The sequence below is a fragment of the Erinaceus europaeus genome, chromosome 15 (assembly GCF_950295315.1).
Source record: "Erinaceus europaeus chromosome 15, mEriEur2.1, whole genome shotgun sequence".
Lineage (NCBI taxonomy): Eukaryota > Metazoa > Chordata > Mammalia > Eulipotyphla > Erinaceidae > Erinaceus > Erinaceus europaeus.
This window is the reverse complement of record NC_080176.1, coordinates 4173710-4194618: the sequence shown is the minus strand read 5'-3', so window position 1 is coordinate 4194618 and position 20909 is coordinate 4173710.

Below are 20909 nucleotides of genomic sequence, written 5' to 3'. Positions count from 1 at the left end.
ATTAACCTTCCCAGGCCTTTGGGAGAGATAGATTGCTGACGGGAGGGAAAAAGGGGAGCCTGGAGACTTGTGTGATGCTCTGGTGTAAGAGGTGAAGGGATACAGATCTGTTTCCAGTGGCACGGGGGTTCTGGAAACTTCCATTACCTCTGCAATGTCCTTCTTTTATGTATGTATTTATTTATTTATTTATTTTTGCCTCTAGGGTTATCGCTGGGGCTTGGTGCCTGCACTATGGATCCACTGCTCCTGGAGGCCACTTTTTCCCTTTTTTTTTTTTTGTGCCCTTGTTTTTGTTATTATTGTTACTGTTGTTGGATAGGACAGAGAGAAGTTGAGAGAGGAGGGGAAGACAGAGGAGAGAAAGATAGACACATGAAGACCTGCTTTAACGCCTGTGAAGTGACCCCCCTGCAGGTGGGGACCAGGGGCTTGAACCTGGGTCCTTGTGCACTGCAATGTGTGCACTTAACCAGGTGCGCCACCACCCCAGGGTTTTGCTGGGCCTTCATGCCTATGCAACTCCACCACTCAGGCAGACTCTTTTTTTCTTCCTTTCTACTTTGTTTCCAGAAAGACAGAGAGGAACAGAAAGAGGGACTAGGGTGAGGGAGATAGCATAATGATTGTACAAAGAGATTCTCATGCCAGGGGTCCGAAAGGCCCAGGTTTAATCCCCTACACCACCATAAGCCAGAGATAAGCAGTGCTCTGGTTAAAAAAAAAAGTGGGAGCCAGGGGCTCAAACCAGGATCCTTACACCGGTCCTTGCGCTTTGCGGCACCTGTGCTTAACCCACTGTGCTACCACCCCAACTCCCCTGTTACATTTTTTAAAGACTTGTTGGGTTTGGGGTGTAAGAGATAACTTATCTAGTAGAATACATATCTTACCATGTATGCGACCCTGGGTTTGAACCCAGGCAGGCACCACAGGGAGCACCACAGGAATCTCCCTGGATGGCACAGCAGTGCTGTGTTAGCATTCCCGCATTCCTCTCTCTGTATCTCTCCCTCTCTCCTACTCCTACTCCTCTCTGTAGACTTTTTTTTTTTTTTTTTTTGCCTCCAGGATTATCACTGGGACTTGGTGCCGGCACTACAATTCCACTGCTCCTGGCAGCCACTTTTTCCATTTTTTTTTTTTTTATTGGATAAGACAGAGAGAAACTGAGAGAGGAGGGGAAGGTAGACAGGGGAAGGTAGATAGGGGCAGTGAAAGATAAGATACTTACAGACCTGTTTCTCAGACCGCGGTCCTTGCGTGGGCTCTGTAGACTTGAACTGAGCCTGGAGCAAGGAGACAGTTCACCCATTTGGACACACACCTTGCCATGTGCAAAGACCCATGTTTGAGTCCTGGCACCACAGGAAAGCTCCATGCACAGTGAGGTAGTGCTGTGGTATCTCTCCTTCTTGCTGTCTCTGTCTTTTTAAAATATTTTTAGTTATTTGTTATTGGATAGAGACAGAAAGAAATTGATAGGGGAGGTGGATATAGAGAGGAAAAAAAGAGAGACGCTTGCAGCCCTACTTCATCACTCATGAAACTTCCCCCTGCAGGTGGGGACTAGAGGCTTGAACCTGGGTCCTTGTGCACTGTAATATGAGCGCTTAACCAGGTGCACCACCACCTGGCCTCTCTCTCCCTCCCTTTGAAACAAAAATAAAGAAAAAGTCACCCCAGGAGCAGTAGGATAGCACTTGTGTGAAGCCCCAGCACCGAGCACGGGAGGTCACAGTACAGAATCAGCATAAGACCCTAAGTTCATCGCTGACACTCCAAAACAAAAAAGCACCTACTAGGGCTTTAGCTGGATTTCAGTGAACTCATAGGTCATTCTGAAAAGAACTGAAGTCACTAATTGTGGGGATTAATCTTTTCACCAACTTGGCCAAGCAATGGTGCGCAGTTGTCGGACAAACGTCTGTCTAGATGTTGTTGTGCGGGTACTGTGTAGAGGAGTCCAGCATTCAGATCAACATAGACTTGGTTAAAGCAGATCAGCCTCCACCATCAGCTGGTGGCCTGGGAGGTGGTGCAGTGGATGAAGTGTTAGGCATCCAGGTGTGAGGTCCTGAATTTGATCCCAGCAGCGCATGTGCCAGAGTGATGCTCTGGTTCTCTCTTTTACTCTTTCTCATTAATAAATAGATAAATCTTAAAAGAGAAAGAGACAGAGGCCCCTGAAGAGGAAGGGCTCTGCCTCGGACTCCCCACCACAACTGGCTTGTTTTTTGGTTGTTTTTTTTTTTTTTTTTGCCTCCAGTGTTATTGCTGGGGCTCAGTGCCTGCACCATGAATCCACTGCTCCTGGAGGCCTTTCCCCCGCCCCCGTTGTTGCCCTTGTTGTTGTAGCCTTGTTGTGGCTATTGTTGTTGTTGATGTCATCATTGTTGGATAGGACAGAGAGAAACAGAGAGAGGAGGGGAAGACAGAGACGGGGAGAGAAAGACAGACACCTGCAGACCTGCCTGTGAAGCGACTCTCCTGCAGGTGGGGAGCCAGGGGCTCGAACCGGGATCCTTATGCTGGTCCTTGTGCTTGATGCCACATGCTCTTAAGGCGCTGCACTACCGCCCGACCCCCAACTGGCTGGGTTCTTAACCTGAATCACTAGCAGTTAGCTTCCCTGTGGACTTTCAAATTTCCAAACCCCCAGCCTCTCTCGAATGCACATCCTGCTGGCTCTGCTGCTCTGGGAGGACTCCGGCTGCAGGGCTGACCTCAAGTCTTCCAGACCCTGCTCACTAAGAAGACAGCTTCTCACATGAGGCAGGAGGAAGTACTGATCTTGGGGGGAAGGTGTGGAAGATACTGTCACTGTAGCACCAGCTGCCCCATGAAACCAGAAGACTCAGAGGAACAGGTAGCAGCCAGAGCAACTTGTCCCCACAGGCAACTAGGAACTCAGGGGTCTGAATGTGAACCCAGACCTGTGTGATTCACAAACCATCCAACCAAGCAGCCACATTGAGAGGAAGAAAGGAATTAATGGAGGGAGTGTGGAGGACACAGAAAGGGCACAGGCAGAGAAAGCCACCAAGCCTTCTTCAACACTGCTGGGAGACAGAGAACCCAGCACTGCTGGATGGCAGCTACCTCTGATCTATATCCCTGTCTAAGCTCAAGCTACCCTCCACTGTAGCCAACGGGCAGACACAGCCCAAGTGTCCATCAGCAGATGAGTGAATCAATGAAAGTAGCTGTACTCACTCTTTTCACAGTGCTAGATGGAATAAAGACTCGTCACCCAACCTGTGCTGGATTAGCACAGTCAACGGCCAAGCCTTTCCCACTACGAGACACGTTCTCAAGATCTTCCCGCACAGTCATCACCGCCCAGCAATCATCCACATTGGTCTCCAGCTCCCACTGATTCTGTGCTCGGAGAAACTAAGATGGAACTTTCGGAAAGCAAACTGGCGTCTGTTCAGTGATCTTACCAACAAATCTATTCCTGCAATTCCAATGAACTCTATCCCCTCTGAAGATTCCTACAGGCGCTTCCGCCAAGCCATCTTCAAAGCAGCTTCCCAAGCCATTCCTCGTGGGAGACGTGCTAACTATACGCCTTGTCTTGATGCTGAATGCGAGCAACTACTAAAGCAGTATGATGAGTCAGGCGACCCAGATGTGGCTGACCATCTCATTGCCTCCCTGGATGCAGCACGCCAAGCAAGCTGGCAACAACTCACGGAAAGTCTGAACTTCACCCACTCAAGTAGGAAGGCCTGGAAGCTTCTTCACAGTCTGGGTGCTGGTAGCCAACCCCCTCCCGTCTCTCCAAACTCCCATCCCCCTGTATCTCCAAACTCAGTGGCCAGTCACCTAATTCAAGTTGGACGTGCTAAGATCGACCCAGTCTGGAAAAGAAAAATTTCCCATGAGTGGTCATCACACTTCCGTTTATTTTGTCCATCTCCAAAATTCTCTCCCTTTACACTGTCTGAACTGGAAGACGCTTTGAAGAGGGTTAAACTGGGAACGGCTGCTGGCTATGATAACATCACCCCAGAACTCATTCTTAACTTGGGCCCCTCGGCAAAGAAGTGGCTCACTTCATTCCTGTCCCACATCTTGGAATCTGAATCTATGCCCAAAATTTGGCGTCGTGTGAAGATAATAGCAGTTTTGAAACCAAAGAAAGACCCAACACTGGCCACCAGCTATAGACCAATTTCTCTCCTCTCCGTGTGTTACAAACTCCTTGAGAGGCTGCTTCTGTCATGTATTTCTCATCTTACAGAGAAATTCCTATCACCCGCCCAAGCTGGTTTCCGCCCGGGAAGATGTACCTGCGAACAAGCCCTGGCCCTCTCAACTTACATTGAAAATGGATTCCAGAAGAATTTAAAGACGGGTGCTGTCTTTGTTGATCTCACAGCAGCCTATGACATGGTCTGGCACCGTGGTCTCCTAGTCAAGATCTCAAGATGCCTGCCTCCATGGGTGGCCAACACTATATCGTTTCTTCTCCAAAACAGAAGATTCCGGGTGCATCTGGGTGACAAGTCTAGCAGATGGAGACTTGTCTCAAGTGACCTCCCCCAGGGCTCTGTTCTGGCTCCTACGCTATTTAATATTTACATCAATGACCTCCCAGAAACTTCTTCAAGGAAGTTCATTCTACGCCGATGACATCTGCTGTGCAACTCAGGCATCCAAGTTCAACATCCTCGAGGAAACACTCATGAAAGACATGTCTCTGATATCTGATTACTGTAAAAAATGGCGACTAATCCCTAGCACTGCAAAAACGGTATCATCTGTTTTCCATCTACACCATGCCTCGGCCTTGCGTGAGCTTAATGTGCAGCTTGGCGATACGAGAATCCGGCATGAAGCCCAGCCAGTCCATCTTGGCGTTACTCTCGATTGCACTCTGTCATTTCACAAACATCTCATAAAAACTGCAGCAAAGGTGGGCGCGAGGAATCACATCATTGCAAGACTGGCCAGCTCCTCATGGGGCGCGAGCGCTTCCACACTACGATCATCCTCTCTGGCATTATGCTATTCCACTGCAGAATACTGTGCCCCAGGATGGTTCCGTAGCCCCCATGTCCACTTGGTCGATTCCAAATTATATTCCTCCATGAGGAATAATTTCTGGAACCATCCGTTCCACCCCGGTTCCATGGCTGCCAGTTCTTAGCAACATCACCCCGCCAGATATTCGTCGGGATGCAGCATCATCTAAGTTCATTTCCCACGTCTACGCTCGACCGGACCTGCCAATATATGCGGATATCTTCGCCCACCCTGTCCAACACTTGACGTCTCGTCACCCAATCTGGTCCCCTACGCCTACACTGAACTTCTCTGTTCCAGACTCTTGGAAACAGAGTTGGCAGTCAGCTGAGGTCAAGAACAAACACCTCATCACAGACCCCTGCAAGCGTCAACCCGGCTTTGACCTAGCACGTTATGACTGGGCCCTCCTCAATGGCTATCGAACAGGCCATGGCCGTTGTGGCGCTATGTTCCATCACTGGGGAGCCAGAGATGACCCGAACTGTCCCTGCGGCTACAGAGAGACTATGACCCACATAGTCAACGACTGCCACCTCTCCAGATTCAAAGGAGGTCTCGAAACTTTACATCAGGCTCAACCTGACGCTGTTGACTGGCTATGGAAGAAGGGCAAACGCTAGAAGAAGTGAAATAGTTTCAGTCATAAAATAATGAAATTCTGGTACAAGCTTGAAAATGATACAAACTAAGCAAAATAAGACAGAAACAAAAGGAAAACATACTAATATTCTTATGCAAATCCAAGTATTTGGATCAGTGGACACAAAACACCACAGACAGGGGACTAAGACAACAGAGCGCGTGTTCTCACAGTTCTGGAGGCCAGGAGTCTGACAGCAGGTGCTGTAGGCACTGAGTCTCTTCTGAGCTTCCTCCCCTGGATGGTCATACCTCTGTGTTTTCTCTGTCCTAAACACCTCTCCTTGTTTTTCTTAATGAGAGAGAGGGAGAGATACCAAAGAGAGAGAGAGGGAAAAAAGAGAGATCAGAGCACCGCTCCACCATCTGAACGCCGTTCTACATCTGTTTTCATCTTTCTTGGATTTAAGGAGTGCTAGGAACCAAACCCAGGACCTCACACATGCAAGGTACTCCCTCACCATCCTGGCCCTAAACTCCTGTTAGGCACAGATCTTCTGAGAAGACCCATCTCCAAACACAGCCACATTCAGAGGTCCTGGGGCAAGGTCTCCAACACATAAGTAGGGCAGGGCAGGGCACAATGAGGCCCACAACAAAAACTGTATGATTCTACTCACATGAAGTCCTTAAGATAAATTCATGAAGTCAGAAAGTATAATAGAGCTTGCTGAGGCTAGGGAGGGCACTGGGGTATTTAAAGAGTTTAGAGTGGGGGTGGGATGCATTGGATCGACCTTCTCGTGGTGCATCCCGTGAGTCCCCATTCATTGGGGAAACTGACGATCCTTCCTAGCCGACTGAATCCACATGGATCCCAGTCACTTTCAAAGCCAGCAACAAGCAGCTCCTGACAGCTTTCAACCTGACGCTGTTGACTGGCTACGGAAGAAAGGCAAACGCTAGAAGAAGAAGGAGGAGGAGGAGGGGAGGAGGAGGAGGAGGAGGAGGAGGAGGAGGAGGAGGGGAGGAGGAGGAGGAGGAGGAGGAGGAGGAGGAGGAGGAGAAGGAGAAGAAGAAGAAGAAGAAGAAGAAGAAGAAGAAGAAGAAGAAGAAGAAGAAGAAGAAGAAGAAGAAGAAGAAGAAGAAGAAGAAGAAGAAGAAGAAGGAGAAGAAGAAGAAGAAGGAGGGCGGGGGTATAGCATAATGGTTATGCAAAGAGACTTTCATGCCTGAGGCTCTCAAGTCCCAGGTACTGGTTAAAAAAAAAAAAAGTTTAGAGTGAGGGCCAGGCAGGCAGGGGCATACACAGTTAACCACACATATCACCATGCACAAGCATCCAGGTTTGAGCTCCCACTCCCCACCTACAGGGGTGGAACATTTCATGAGCAGTTCTTCTTCTAGCGTTTGCCCTTCTTCCGTAGCCAGTCAACAGCGTCAGGTTGAGCCTGATGTAAAGTGTCGAGACCTCCTTTGAATCTGGAGAGGTGGCCGTCGTTGACTATGTGGGTCATAGTCTGTCTGGAGCCGCAGGGGCAGTGAAGCAGGTCTACAGGTGTCTGTCTTTCTCTACCCTTCCTATCTTCTCTCCCCTTTCAATTTCTCTCTGTCCTGTCAAATAAAAATAGAAAGGAAAAAAAAAAAAAGGCCACTAAGAGTGGTGGATTCATAGTGCTGGTACCAAGCCCCAGTGATAACCCTGGAGGAAAAAGAAAAAGAAATAGTTTAGAGCTTCAGCACAGCAAAAGAAATCACACCCAAACAGAGACCCTTTAAAGAATGGGAGCTCTTTACATGCCATACATTAGACAAAAGGCTAATAAACAAAACCAGCAACAGTAACAAAAAATGGGCTGGGTAGTAGTGCAGCAGATTAAGCGCACATGGCGCAAAGCACAAGGACCAGAGAAAGGATCCCGGTTTGACCCCCAGCTCCCCACCTGCAGAGGAGTCACTTCACAACTGTCTTCCCATCCTCTCTCCATTTCTTTCTGTCCTATCCAACAACAGTGACAGTAACAACAACAATAAGCAACAAGAGCAACAAAGCAGGGAAAAAATGGCCTCCAGGAGCAGTGGATTCCTAGTGCAGGCACCAAACCCCAGTAATAACCCTGTAGGCAGTAATAATAATAATAATAATAACAAAAAAATGACACCATCCAAAAAATGGGGAGGGGATATGAACAGAATATTCCAAACAAAAGATCCAAAAAGCCAACAGATATATGAAAAAATGCTCTGAGTCATTGTCACAGAAATGCAAATAAAGACAACAATGAGGGCGGGGGTAGATAGCATAATGGTTATGCAAAGAGACTCTCATGCCTGAGGCTCCAAAGTCCTAGGTTCAATCCCCCACACCACCATAAGCTAGAGAGCTGAGCAGTGCTCTAGTTAAAAAGGAGGGGGGGGGGCAGTAGTGCAATGCATTGGTTCAAACCCCCAGCCAGCTCCCTACCTGTAGGAGGGTTGTTTTAAGTGGTGAAGCAGGTCTGCATGTGTCTATCTTCCTCTCCCCTTCTCTGTCTTCTTTTCCTCTCTCAATTTCTCTCTGTCCTATCCAACAACAACAGCAATAACAACAACAACAATGGGCAACAAAAAAAATAACAGTGAGGTACCACTTCACTCCTGCGAGAATGTCAGGCATCAGAAAAGACATTAGCAGCAAATGCTAGAGAGGTTATAGGGGCAAGGATCCCTCCTGCACTGCTGGTGGGAATGTAAATTGCTCCAACCCCTATGAAGATCAGTCTGGAGAACTCTCAGAAAGCTAGAAATGGACCTTCCCTATGACCCTGCAAGTCCTTTCCTAAGGAGAGGAATTATATATATCCTAAGGAGTCAAACACACCCATCCAAAAAGATCTGTGTACACCTATGTTCATAGCAGTACAATTTTTGTATTATTTATTTACTTATTGGATAGACACAGACAGAAATCGAGAGGGCAGGGAGTGATAGAGAGGGAGAGAGACAGAGAGATACCTGGAGCCATGCTTCAACACTCGCAAAGCGTTCCCCCTGCAGGTGGGGACTGGGGACTCGAACCTGGGTCCTTGCACATTGTAATGTGTACTTAACCAGGTGCACCACCACCCAGCCTCTAGCAACACAATTTGTAATTAGCCAAAACCTGGGAGCAACCTAGGTGTCCAACAACAGAAGGGTGGCTGAGAAAGCTGTGGTGTATATATACAAAAGAATACTACTCGACTATTAAAAACGATGAAATCACCTTCCTCACCTCACCTTGGATGGAGCTTGAAGGAATTGTGTTAAGTGAGATAGGCCAGAAAAAGGATGTCTCATTCATAGATAGAAGTTGAGAAATGGGAGTCGGGCGGTAACGCAGCAGGTTAAGCGCTGGTGGCGCAAAGCCCAAGGACCGGTGTAAGGATCCCGGTTCAAGCCCCCGGCTCCCCATCTGCAGGGGAGTCACTTCACAAGCGGTGAAGCAGGTCTGCAGGTGTCTATCTTCCTCTCACCCTCTCTGTCTTCCCCTCCTCTCTCCATTTCTTTCTGTCCTATCCAACATCAATAACACCAATAACTACAACAATAAAACAACAAGGGCAACAAAAGGGAATAAATAAATATTTAAAAAAAAAGAAGTTGAGAAATAAGAACAGAGAGGGAAACAAAGAACTTGGACTGGGTTTGGTGTAGGCACCAAAGTGAAGAACTCTGGGAAGGGGGGGAACTTTACATGATCCTGGTACATGATGGTGGAGGAGGACCTAATCTAGGGGTGAAAGTGTTTTGCAGAAAACTGAGAAATTTTACACATGTACCAATAAATAAATAAATATCAAAATAAATAAATAATATCAACATAAGTGTCAAAAAAGCAGATTAAGGAACTGATTAAAAAATAAACAAGCTTAGAGTTCCTGCTTTAGGTCATGAAAAGTTCTGTAAATGGTTCAGACAATGGTGATAGTTATACAGCATTCTAATGTATTTAATGACACTGGGTTGCCTATTTTTAATGACTGAAGAGATAGATGACAAATAGATAATAAATAGGTTTATTCAGAGAGTGAGTAAGAAAGACCCAGGCGGTGGCACACCTGGTTTAATGCACATGCTACAATGCCCAAGGGCCCAGCCCCCACCTATGGGGAAAGCTTTGCACATGGTGGGGCAGGGCCACAGGTGTCTGTCTGTCTTTCTCCTTTTCTATCTCTCCATTCCCCTCTCAGTTTCTCTGTCTCTACCCGAATAAAGAAAGAAAATATTAAGAGACAGAGAGGGAGAACCAGAGTATCACCCTGGCATAGGTAGAGCTGGGGATCAAACTTTGGTCCTCACCTTTGGGCCTGCAAGTCCTGCGCTCCACCTCCAGGCCGCTATTTTAGCACACATTTTAAAAATGACACGCGTATTTCTTTGTTTAAGCAGAGAGAAAGTAGAACACAGCACCCCTCCAGCACATGAGATATCAAGGGCTGAACCCAGACCTCACACACGCAGCTCCTGAGTTTTACCCACTGAGCTACTTCCCAGGCCTTTATCACCACTTCAAAAATTGACCAGGTTTCGGGTCCCCTCCATCACATCTGTCACATGGTTCCTTAGTTCGGTTCCTCTTTAGCAACTACTTGCTAGATCAGTCCACACCGCAAACAGTTCCTCGAGGACTGGGAAGGCTGTGCAGACCTCTGTGCTGGTCCTCCGGGAATCCAGGATCGCTCAGCAAGAGTGTTTCCAGGGGCCAGGCGGTGGCATCCCTGGTAGAGCACAAGGACCCAGGTGTAAGGCCCCCTCCCCCACCTACAGAGGGGAAGTTTCACAAGTGGTGAAGCAGGGAAGCAGGTGTCTCTCTCCTTCTCTATCTCCTCCTCCCTTCTCGATTTCTATCTCTATCCAATAATAAATAAATAAAAGTATTTTAAAAAATAAAAGAGTGGTGCAGTGGATAATGCATTGTACTCTCAAGCATGAGGTCCTGAGTTCAATTGCTGGCAGAACATGTACCAGAGTGATATCTGAATCTCTCTCTCTCTCTCTCCTCCTACCCCTCTCATTAATAAATAAACTATATAAATAAATAAATACTTAATTTTTTTTTAAGTGTTTCGGGGCCCAGGCAGTGGCACACTGGGTTAAGTGCACATAGGATGAAGCACAGGGACCTGAGCAAGGATCCCCGTTCGGGCCCCTGGCTCCCCAGAACGGTCAAGCAGGTCTGCAGGTGGCTATCTTTCTCTCTCCCTCTCTATCTTCCCCTCCCCTCTCAGTTTCTTTCTGTCCTGTCCAAAAAAAAAAATTAAAAATGGCCACAGGAGCAGTGGACTCATAGTGTAGGTACCGAGCCCCAGCTATAACCCTGGAGGCAAAAATATATAAATAGATAGATAAATAAATAAAGTGTGTGTGTGTGTGTGTGTGTGTGTGTGTGTGTGTGTGTTTCTTGTTCTTCCAGAGATAGTGCAATGGATAAAGTATTAGATTCTCGAGCATGAAGTCCTGAGTAATCCTGGCAGCACATGTACCACAGTGATGTCTGGTTCTCTTTATTTCTGTCTCTCTCTCTCTCTCTTCCTACCTTCCTCAGTAAAAATTTTTTAAAAAATTAAAATTAAAAGTGTTTCCAAGGAAATAGCACAGTGGTTATGCAAAAGCCTCATGCCTGAGGCTCTGAGGTCCCAGGTTAAATTCCTGCTACTCCCATAAGCCAGAGCTGAGCAAGCAGTGCTCTAGTGAAAAAAAAAAGAAAAGAAAAGAAAAAAGGAGGGTCCTTAGGACCCCAGCTCCCACCGGCACAGGCACGCCCTCCACAAAGGCACTGACAGGCAATGTCAGCAGCCTCTGCTTGAATGCCTCAGAAAGAGGGCTCGCTGTCTCCAATACAGTGAGGCCGGGACAGCACGGTGCTCAGCTCTCCTCTGCACCTGTCACCTCATTCAGCCCTCCAAACATCAGGGACACACAGCACCAGGATGCCTGGTGACCAGACACCACCTGTCCCCTGCTCTCAAGCGAGCAGCCTCCCACCCTCAGAGCCCGCTAGTCCCTGCAGGCGACAGCAGACTCTCACCACTTCTCCCACAACCTGATCTAGAGCCCCTATACGTCCCCCAGGGGAGAAAGCAGATCAGCACCCCCACATCTGACATAAGAGCAACACCTGCAACCTTTGCCTTCACCTTCCCTTTCCTGCACTTACTCCTGAGGCTGGCACCCCCCTCCCCAGGCCGCATCCGGAACCTTTGACTCAGTCCCCCTAATTTGGGATACTCGCAGCTGTCTCTCAGCTCCTTTCTCAACAGCCAGGGTGTGGTGGGGGGCCACTCAAGGGATCTCATTCCTTCCTACAGCTGCAGGATTAGGGCCATTGCAGGCCCCAGTCTAAGCCCCCACCCCAGTGACAGCACACACTCTTGTCAATCAACAGAAGAACCTACGACTCAGCAACCCTGTCCGTGGAGGGCGAGTTGAAGAGCAAAGGAGCCCTGGAAGAGGAGACGCCACACAGGTAACAACCTCAGGGGACGGACGTACAGCCCCCAACAGAGAGAAGGGGTGGCAAGGCAGCAAGGAACCGGCTCCACAAGTGGAGCTGGACGGAGGGGGGGGGCATGACTGAGGCTCCGGCTTCTCTCTTCCTCCTATGAAACGCTCTTCCAGGGAGTCGGGCAGCAGCGGAGTAAGTTAAGCACACGTGGTGCAAAGCGCAAGGACCGGCATGAGGATCCCTGTTCGAGCCCCCAGCTCCCCACCTGCAGGGGAGTCACTTCACAGGCGGTGAAGCAGGTCTGCAGGTTCCTATCTTTCCCCCTCTCTGTCTTCCCCTCCTCTCTCCATTTCTCTCTGTCCTATGCAACAACGACGACATCAATGACAACAACAATAATAACTATAACAACAATAAAAACAAGGGCAACAAAAAGGAAATATTTTTAAAAATCTAAAAAAAAAAAAAGAAAAGAAACTCTCTGTCATGTAAGTCAATCATTTTTTTTAAGAGCTGTTGCCCTGAACACATGCAATTTCACCACTCCCTGTCCACTTTCTCATCCACATAGACACAGAGATAGAGAGACACCACAGCACCAGAGCTGCCTCCAGTGCCATGGCATCTCCCACATGGGGTCAGGGCTAGAACCTAGGTAGGTGCACTATCCAGTGAGCTATTGCTCCAGCTCCTAAATAAACCTAAAGAAGAAGGGGGAGGGGAACAACACAGATAAAGTGTTACCTACTCAAGCATGAGGCAAATAAATAAATAAATATATGTATTTTTTATATATTTTTTTATTTTATTTATTTATTCCCTTTTGTTGCCCTTGTTGTTTTACTGTTGTAGTTATTATTGTTGTTGTTGGATAGGACAGAGAGAAATGGAGAGAGGGAGGGGAAGACAGAGAGGAGGAGAGAAAGACACCTGCAGACCTGCTTCACCGCCTGTGAAGCGACTCCCCTGCAGGTGGGGAGCCGGGGTTCGAACCGGGATCCTTATGCCGGTCCTTGTGCTTTGCGCCACCTGTGCTTAGCCCGCTGCACTACAGCCCGACTCCCCAAAAAAATATATGTATTTTTTGCCTCCAGGGTTATTGCTGGGGCTCAGTGCCTGCACTACAAATCCACTGCTCCTGGAGGCTAGTTTTTTCCTTTCGTTGTGCTTGTTGTTTATCGTTGTTGTTATTATTATCATTGTTGTTATTGCTGTCATTTTTGTTGGATAGGACAGAGAGAAATGGAGAGAGGAGGGGAATACAGAGGGGGGAGAGAAAGACAGACACCTGCAGACCTGCTTCACTGTTTGTGAAGCGACTCCCCTGCAGGTGGGGGGCCAGGGGCTTGAACCCGGATCCTTACAGCAGTTCGTGTGCTTTCTGCCATGTGTGCTTAGCCCGCTGCATCACCCGCCCAGCTCCCTAAATAAATGTTTTTAAAGGAAGGGCTGGACATTGATATACCTGGTTAAGCACACCATGTGCAAGGGCCAGGGTTCAAGCCCCTGTTCCCCACCTGCAGGGGAGGTACTTCATGAACAGTGAAGCAGTTCTGCAGGTGTCTTTCTCTCTCCCTCTCTATTTTCCCTCCTCTCTCAATTTCTCTGTCCTAACAAGTATAATAGAAAGAGGGAAAAAAAGGGGGGATGACTGCCAGGAGAGCAGTGGATTCGTAGTGCTGGCACCAAGCCCTAGGAGTAACCCTGGTGGTAGAGAAGCAGAAGGCAGCCGGATGATGGCTCCCTAGGTACAGTGTACACACTTCACCATGCAGGAGGACCCGGATTCAGGCCCCCAGCCACCACAGGGGAGCACCATGAAAAGGGGAAACTTGGGGGCTGGGTGGTAGTGCAGCGGGTTAAGCGCACATGGCACAAAGCACAAGGACCAGTGCAAGGATCCTGGTTCGAGCCCCCAGCTCCCCACCTGCAGGGCGGTTGCTTCACAAACGGTGAAGCAGGTCTGCAGGTGTCTATATTTCTCTCTCCCTCTCTGTCTTCCTCTCCTCTCTCAATTTCTCTCTGTCCTATCCAACAACGACAACAGCTATAACAACAATAACAATCACAACAAGGGCAATAAAATGGGAAAAATAGCCTCCAGGAGCAGTGGATTCATAGCACAGGCACCAAGCCCCAGTGACAACCATGGAGGCAAAAAAAAAAAAAAAAGGGGGGGGGGAACTTTATGAGCAGCACTATGGTATCCCTTTTATTATTATTATTATTCAGTGGAGAGAGACAGAGCAAAATTGAGAGAGGAGGGGGAGATGAAGAGGGAGACAGAGAGACACTTGCAGCCCTGATTCACCACTTGTGAAGCTTTCCCCCTGCAGATGGAGACCTGGATCCTCATGCATGGTAATGTGAGCACTTAGCCAGGTGTGCCACCGCCTGGCCCCTTGTATTTCACTCTCTATCTGGAAAAAAAAAAAAAAAAAAGGAGTCTACGGGAATGGTGAAAACTGTGTAGGTGCAAGACCCTAGCAAAGCTCTGGTGGCAAAAGAAATAAAAAGAAGGGATGGTCCGGTGGGCCGAGGTGGAAACAACCTACAGCTGAGGCTGGTGGAGCCGGCTCCTGAAGGCGCTGGAACACCTGCATGAGCTTTACATCTGGGTCTGAGGCAGAATAACCGAGCACTAAGGAGGCCACGGTCATGGGGGTCTCCCGCTGCTGGATGGACCCTCAAGCCTCTCACCAAAGGCACCCCCAAGTCTGGCCACAAGGGCATCTATTCCCTTACAAACCTCCCCTCCCCCATGCCAGGAAAGCATAAAGCGGTTCCCATGTGCTCATGACATGGAGCACAAAGCAAGAGCTAACTGGAAACAACTGCAGAAGAAAGACACACAAAGGCAGGCGCACGGAACGGCAGGCTGAAGGCTGACGCTAACAGCAAACTGCACTGAGTGTGTAAGTCCCTCACGGATGTAACTTGATCGCCAGCCCGATGCACTGTGTCCTTAAAATAAGAACAAGCCAACTGCTTGGGAGGAGTGAGATTATTTCCGCCTCTGAGACTGAATGTCTTCTGAGGATTGTGGTGAGGAGGACATGGTGTGACAGGACTCTAGTGGCCAACTCCAGAGCAGATGGCCATTTCCCACTAGGTCTGTCCCTAAAGTGGGGTGGCCGGTGGGGGAACAGCTCCCTCCAAAGAAGCAGTCACCAGAGAGGATCAAAGGCGCGGATGGGTTTGGGATGGTGTCTCGGCTGCCACTTTCCGACCTCACAGGCTGGAGGAAGAAGGGGAAACGGGCACACTTTGTGTGCCAAACACATTCAGGACAGCTGTGAACTGGAAGCCCTCGAATGCCCACGTCCGCTGAAACCAACTGTGGCATACCACATCCTACAGTGTACTCGGAGATCAAGAGGGGCACACGGGCAGACGCAGGACCAGAAATGAACCTCAGAGATGTGCTGAGCAAAGAAGCCAGAGAGCATCCCAGGAGGTGGCACAGCAGCCCAGCGCAGGACTTGCACGCCTGAGGGCCTGAGGGCGACGCTCAGCACCACACGTGCCAGAGTGATGCTTATAAAGCTTTTGGAGGAAGAAGAGGAGGGTGAGGAAAATAAAAGGAGAGGGAAGGGCAGGGCCAGGCAGTGGCACATCTGGTTAAGTGCTCACACTATAGTGTGCAAGGGGCCAGGTTCAAGCCCCTGGTCCCCACCTGCAGGGGGAAAGCTACATGACTGGGGAAGCAGGGTTGCAGGTGCCTCTCATCCTATCTCCTCCTTCCCTCTCAATTTCTCTGTCTCTAGCCAACAATAAATAAATTAAAATAGTAAAGAAAAAGAGAGATGGAAGGGCCAGAGACAGAACTCACCAGTAGGGTTCCTGTGGGATGGAGTGTTGGATTGTCAAGTGTGAGCTCAATCCCTAGCACCATATATGCCAATGTGTGTATATATATATTTACCAGAGGCCTGCTCAGCTCTGGCTTATGGTGGTGCAGGGGATTGAACCTGGGACTTTGGAGCCTCAGGCATGACAGTCTCTTTGCATAACCATTATGCTATCTACCCTCCGCTCTCTGAGCCCTTCTCAGCATGTGTTAGCTGTCTCAGGGAAATAGTTTCAAAGTAAGTTTCCTTGAATATTGTGTGGTTTGTGTCTCTGCTCCCTATTTCAAAGTCAGTCTGCACACGGTTTGACTTGGAAGTGCTCTGAAATCCGTTTCCTCCATGGTCGCCACACCTTCCTCTTGCCAGGCCAAACAGCCCCCAAGGACACGGTGCCGTTTCTCACCACCTGGTCTGAACCCCCACTGCCCTGCAAGGGGACACTGACCCTGAAGGCCTTGGAGGTAAGACTGCTGGCCCTGGGGGAGTCGAGTGGTGGCACAGCGGGTTAAGCGCATGTGGCACAAAGCGCAAGGACCAGCATAAGGATCCCGGTTTGAGCCCCCGGCTCCCCACCTGCAGGGGAGTCGCTTCACAGGCGGTGAAGCAGGTCTGCAGGTGTCTATCTTTCTCTCCCCGACTCTGTCTTCCCCTCCTCTCTCCATTTCTCTCTGTCCTATCCAACAACAACAACATCAATTACAACAACAACAAAGGCAACAAAAGGGAAAAAAAGAAAAAAAAAGACTGCTGGCCCTAGACACTTGGCTTAATTAAGGTTAGGCCTGGATTCTTGGGTGGGGGGCGGGCAGGGAGGGTGAGGTAGGCCTAGACCCTGGGTCCCCTATGGTGCGATGATTGTCCCTGGACTTCAGATTCCCTGTGGCGTGGTGACTGTCACTAGAACCTGAGTCCCCTGTGGCATGGTGGCATCCCTGGACCCTGGGATGCCACCATATGTGTGTGTAGGTCTGTGTGTGTGGGTCTGGCTCTGGATCTTAGGGTCCCATGTGGCATGGTGCCATGGCTGGCCCCGGACCCTAAGTCCCCTGTGGTTTGGTATCTGTCCCTGGAACCTGGGTACCCTGTTGGCATGTGGCATCCCTGGACCCTGGGTCCCCCGTGGTGAGGTGACTGTGCCTGGACCCTGGGCCCTGTTGGCATACCTGGACCCCAGGTGTCCTGTGTGTGTGTATGGGAGGGTTCTGGCTCTGGACTGAGGGTCCCCTGTGGTGTGGTGCCAGGCTGGCCCCAGATCCTAAGTCCCCTGTGCTGTGGTGACTGTCCCTGGACCCTAGGTGCCCTGTTGGTATGGTGGCATCCTGAAACCTGGGTCCCCTGGCGGCAGGGTGGCATCCTGGACCCTGGGTCCCCTATTGGCATGGTGGTATCCCTGGACCCTGGGCCCTGTTGGCATGGTGGCACCCCTGGAGTCTGGATACCCTGTTGGCAGGGTGACACCCCTGGAGCCTGGATAACCTGTCGGCAGGGCGGCAGCCCTGGAGCCTGGATACCCTGTTGGCAGGGTGGCACCCCTGGAGTCTGGATACCCTGTGGGCAGGGTGACACCCCTGGAGCCTGGATAACCTGTTGGCAGGGCGGCACCCCTAGAGTCTGGATACCCTGTTGGCAGGGCGGCACCCCTGGAGTCTGGATACTCTGTCGGCAGGGCGGCACCCCTGGAGCCTGGATACCCTGTCGGCAGGGTGGCACCCCTGGAGCCTGGATACCCTATTGGCATGGTGGCACCCCTGGAGCCTGGATACCCTGTCAGCAGGGTGGCACCCCTGGAGCCTGGATACCCTGTTGGCATGGTGGCACCCCTGGAGCCTGGATACTCTGTCGGCAGGGCGACACCCCTGGAGCCTGGATACCCTGTCGGCAGGGTGGCACCCCTGGAGCCTGGATACTGTCGGCAGGGTGGCACCCCTGGAGCCTGGATACTCTGTCGGCAGGGCGACACCCCTGGAGCCTGGATACTGTCGGCAGGGCGACACCCCTGGAGCCTGGATACCCTGTCGGCAGGGTGGCACCCCTGGAGCCTGGATACTCTGTCGGCAGGGCGACACCCCTGGAGCCTGGATACCCTGTCGGCAGGGTGGCACCCCTGGAGCCTGGATACTCTGTCGGCAGGGCGGCACCCCTGGAGCCTGGATACTCTGTCGGCAGGGCGGCACCCCTGGAGCCTGGATACCCTGTCGGCAGGGTGGCACCCCTGGAGCCTGGATACCCTGTCGGCAGGGTGGCACCCCTGGAGCCTGGATACTCTGTCGGCAGGGCGGCACCCCTGGAGCCTGGATACTCTGTCGGCAGGGTGGCACCCCTGGAGCCTGGATACTCTGTCGGCAGGGCGACACCCCTGGAGCCTGGATACCCTGTCGGCAGGGTGGCACCCCTGGAGCCTGGATACTCTGTCGGCAGGGCAGCACCCCTGGAGCCTGGATACCCTGTCGGCAGGGTGGCACCCCTGGAGCCTGGATACCCTATTGGCATGGTGGCACCCCTGGAGCCTGGATACCCTGTCAGCAGGGTGGCACCCCTGGAGCCTGGATACCCTGTCGGCAGGGTGGCACCCCTGGAGCCTGGATACTCTGTCGGCAGGGCGGCACCCCTGGAGCCTGGATACTGTCGGCAGGGTGGCACCCCTGGAGCCTGGATACTGTCGGCAGGGTGGCACCCCTGGAGTCTGGATACTCTGTCGGCAGGGTGGCACCCCTGGAGCCTGGATACTCTGTCGGCAGGGCGGCACCCCTGGAGCCTGGATACCCTGTCGGCAGGGTGGCACCCCTGGAGCCTGGATACTCTGTCGGCAGGGCGGCACCCCTGGAGCCTGGATACTGTCGGCAGGGTGGCACCCCTGGAGCCTGGATACTGTCGGCAGGGTGGCACCCCTGGAGTCTGGATACTCTGTCGGCAGGGTGGCACCCCTGGAGCCTGGATACCCTGTCAGCAGGGTGGCACCCCTGGAGCCTGGATACCCTGTCGGCAGGGCGGCACCCCTGGAGCCTGGATACTGTCGGCAGGGTGGCACCCCTGGAGCCTGGATACCCTGTCGGCAGGGCGGCACCCCTGGAGCCTGGATACCCTGTCGGCAGGGTGACACCCCTGGAGCCTGGATACCCTGTCGGCAGGGTGACACCCCTGGAGCCTGGATACCCTATTGGCATGGTCACACCCCTGGAGCCTGGATACCCTGTCGGCATGGTCACACCCCTGGAGCCTGGATACCCTGTCAGCAGGGTCGCACCCCTGGAGCCTGGATACCCTGTCGGCAGGGTGGCACCCCTGGGCCCCGGGCCCCTGTGTGTGTACGGGGGTCTGGCTCTGGACCTTAGGTCCCCTGTGGCATGGTGCCATGGCTGGCCCCGAGCGCCGAGGCCCCTGTGGTGTGTCTGCTGGTCCCGGACCCCGGCTGTGGTGGGCGGGGTATGGGTGTGAGTGTGTGACTGGCCCCAGACCCTGGGAGGCTCCTGGTGGCCCTTTTTTTGTAATAGGACACGACAGAGAGAAATGGAGAGAGGTGGGGAAGACGGAGAGGGGGAGAGAAAGACAGACACCTGCAGACCTGCTTCACCGCCTGTGAAGAGACCCCCCCCATTCAAGTGGGGAGCTGGGGGCTCGAACCGGGGTCCTTACGCCGGTCCTTGCGCCTTGCGCTATGCGCACTTCAGCTGGCGATCAGGTCCCCCGTGCAGGGGTGGGGGGTGGCCCTGGAGCCCCGGGTCCCCACGGCGCCTGGGTCTCGAGACTCCACAGGGAGAACTGGGCTGAAGCTGGAACGCGCTTCCTCACGCCTCACCTAAGAGGACAGTGTCCCGGATGCCGAGGTCTAACCCATGTCACTTAAGGCCCGTGTCACCTGTCCTGTTCCTGCCGCCTGGTCACGTGACCGGCGCGGACTTCCGGCGAGCACACACACCCGGAGCTCGGGAGCGCCTCACCTCAGCTCTGGCAGCCGCGAGAGACGCACGTCTGCAGCGTGTGCGTGCGCGGCGTGCGTGAGAGCACGCGGGGCGGGGCCAGGGCCCGAGGGGGAAGACCGCGCGCCAGGAGGCCTGAGGCGCCCATGAGCATGCGCGCAAGGGTGGGGCGGAGCGAGCCTAAGGGGCGGGGCCACCACGGACCTGCACCGCCAGTAGGTGAGCCCGCCTTCTTGGCCCCGCCCCCATTCACGCCTCTGGCCTACAGGGCCCGAGGGAGCCTCCAGGAGGCGTGGCCCTTACCCTGGCGGGCGGAGGCCAGCGGTTCCAAACCCACGGCGCCACCTGCTGGTGCTTGTAGGAACTGCTCTGGGCTAGTCAGGTGCTCTTGAAGGAGGGGTTGCTGCCAGGCTGGGTTCTTCTTCTAGCGTTTGCCCTTCTTCCGTAGCCAGTCAACAGCGTCAGGTTGAGCCTGATGTCAAGTTTCGAGACCTCCTTTGAATCTGGAGAGGTGGCAGTCGTTGACTATGTGGGTCATAGTCTGTCTGTAGCCGCAGGGGCAGTTCAGGTCGTCTCTGGCTCCCCAGCGATGGAACATAGCGGCGCACCGGCCATGGCCTGTTCTATAGCGATGGAGGAGGGCCCAATCATAACGTGCTAGGTCAAAGCCGGGTTGACGCTTGCAGGGGTCTGTGATGAGGTGTTTGTTCTTTACCTCAGCTGACTGCCAACTCTGTTTCCAAGAGTCTGGAACAGAGAAGTTCAGTGTAGGCGTAGGGGACCAGATTGGGTGACGAGACGTCAAGCGTTGGACAGGATGGGCAAAGATATCCGCGTAGATTGGCAGGTCCGGTCGAGCGTAGACGTGGGAAATGAACTTAGATGATGCCGCATCCCGACGAATATCTGGCAGGGCGATGTTGCTAAGAACTGGCAGCCATGGAACCGGGGTGGAACGGATGGTTCCAGAAATTATTCCTCATGGAGGAATATAATTTGGAATCGACCAAGTGGACATGGGGGCTACGGAACCATCCTGGGGCACAGTATTCTGCAGTG